Here is a 2,617-nt window from a genome sequence, read left to right on the forward strand (position 1 = left end):
ACACTTTACAAAGTTTACATTTTAAATGTTCTTTCAAAACTCCAGAGCTGACAGTATATTTACTGTATATTAACAAAAACGTGTGGCTCCTCACTATGTCATTATCAGGGAATTTCAACCCAGTATTAGCTAGTTATTATGAGTATTTTAGTTATTGTGGGAACATCTCTATAAATATACATTAATTCATAGTTCATATGGATTCATATGGCAGAACACAAAGATGTTCCCATGATAAAAAAAAAGTTTGATGAAGTTGATTAGCATAAGTGAACGTGTTTGTCTCTACATAGACAGAGAGCGGCGTGGGATAGTGGAGGGTATGAGTAATTATTGTATTTGTAGTGATGGGAATCTAGCAAGTTTAGAAGTAATGATTGAGGCTGAGTCATAGGAGAGTGTAGGAGTCGGCACACAGAGCTCTGTCAAATGATGGAAATTTTCACTTATAGTTTCTTTAGCAAGGGTATTTTCTCCCTGTGTTTCAGCTTATGGTCAGTCTGAATATCCCTCAAGCAGGGTGCCATATTATCCTGAGTCTAGCAAAATATATAGTCATTTATTCTACAAAGTAATCTATCGAATATGTTGCCATTATTATTTTCTCAATCATATTTTAAGGAGAGCTCCAATACTTATTTGCATAAAGGACAGAGGGAGGTAAATGCAAAGAGTTAAAGGATATGTGTACCATTCATACCATGCTTCATGTTACACCCATATTTAGGGTGTAACCTATACCATGGTCACATCTCCAAAGCCTACTTACCTGATTTGCGGGATTCTTCTCCCTGCTGTCTCCTGACCTGTATTTCAATTTGAGGCGATCTATGAATGGAAGATACTGTCTGCCACCACAGATGCGGGACTTAAGTTCCCAATGCATCACCGCACTGGTAGTCCATTGATATTTCCTACCTTCCCTATAACTTAAAGTCCATACCTTGGTATGGACAGGGGCTGAGAGTCTGGGAAGAATCCACTGATCATGGTTGCAATGCTGTACTGGCTCCAATGCAAAATAATAACAAATGCACATATTTCTTATAAATGCTCTGCAAAAGTTGGGACGCGGTGTAAAATCTACATAAAAACAGAATGCAAATGAATCTCATAAACCCATATTTTATTCACAATAGAAAATAGAAAACATATCAAATGTTTAAACTGAGAAAATGTTCCATTTTAAGAAAAATATAAGGTAACTTTGAAATTGATGGCAGCAACACGTCTCAAAAAAGTTGGGACAGGGCAACAAAAAGATGGCAAAGTAAGTGGTACTAACAAGGAAGAGCTGAAAGAAAATTTTTCAGCTAATTAGATTAATTGGCAAAAGGTCAGTAACATAATTAGTTATACAAAAAGCATCTTAGAGAGTTAGAGTGTCTCAGAAGTAAAGATGGGCCGAGGTTCACCAAACTGTGAAAAGCGGCGTCTAAAAAGTGCAGAACATTTTCAGATAATGTTCTTCTGTTATGTTTTCTTTTTTCTATTGTGTATAAAATTTGGGTTTATGAGACTGCATTATGTTTTTATGTAGATTTTACATGGCATTCAAACTTTTCTGCAATGTGGGTTGTAATCTAACTAGTCTAATGCAAAAGAACAAGACAATTGTTTGCCCCAAGAACAGATCTAGGATAGTTGAAAGAAGCTTATCTAACTCTTAAGAGATGTTTAAAGCCCATTCCACCCCAGCAAAATCCACCTTTATTTCACTTTCACCATTGACCCCATTGCATTTCCCCAAAATGTCAGAATTTCTGTCAGCGGGTTGGAGTCAGGAGTCTCTATGCGAGGTAGCCAACCGTAAGGTGTTCCTATCCAAGTAGCAGGAATGTTATACGCTCTCCTTGGAATAGTGGCAACCAGGACAGATAGGCAGGGTATCCAAATCGGCAGGCAAGTTCGTAGTCTAAACGTAATAGCAGATCAGGGGAGGCAGCAATACTATCGAGGTCGAGTAACAAGGCCAGGGGTCAAAATACCAGGAAGTCATACGAAAGGTAGCTAACGAAGGCTAGAGACTACTAGAGGCAAAGCTCTGCAATAACCAAGCGCCATTTTGTGAAGGAAGTTGGTCTTTATAGGTACAAGTGCCCCTGTGATGTCACATGAGGAGGAGGAGGCATTGGCTTCACTATTATGCACTGTGTCTTCAAGAGCATACACAGTGTGTGCACATCTCCCTAACAATATACTGTTGTCAGCAGCAGGGGGCGCCAGAGGCATTACAGGATCTACTGGGCTCTGCTGAGTTTCCACTATAGCTGAGCTCACAACAGGAAGATCCCTGCTATCATCTCTGCTCAATGCCTGACGGCGTGGCACCCGAAGCAGCGGCGGGCTCATGGATGCGACATGCAGGCTGTGCCCGCGGCCCACAGCAGGTAAGCCCTTACAATTTCGCTCATCCCCAGCCCTCAATTTAAATAAGAACTCCAGATTTTTTTTATTAACCCCACTGCAAGGTTTTTGTGTGTCTAGGAGCTAAAATAACAAAGATATACTCACCCAAAGTTCCGAGCCGGCCAGTTGTCACTATGCTCCCTCATGTCTATACACTGTGCATGATTTACTGGATCTTAGACTGCTGCAGAAGAGGGGGGGGGGGGGA

Source organism: Nanorana parkeri, unplaced genomic scaffold (assembly GCF_000935625.1).
Source record: "Nanorana parkeri isolate BGI_ZX_2015 unplaced genomic scaffold, ASM93562v1 scaffold226, whole genome shotgun sequence".
Taxonomy (NCBI): Eukaryota; Metazoa; Chordata; class Amphibia; order Anura; family Dicroglossidae; genus Nanorana; species Nanorana parkeri.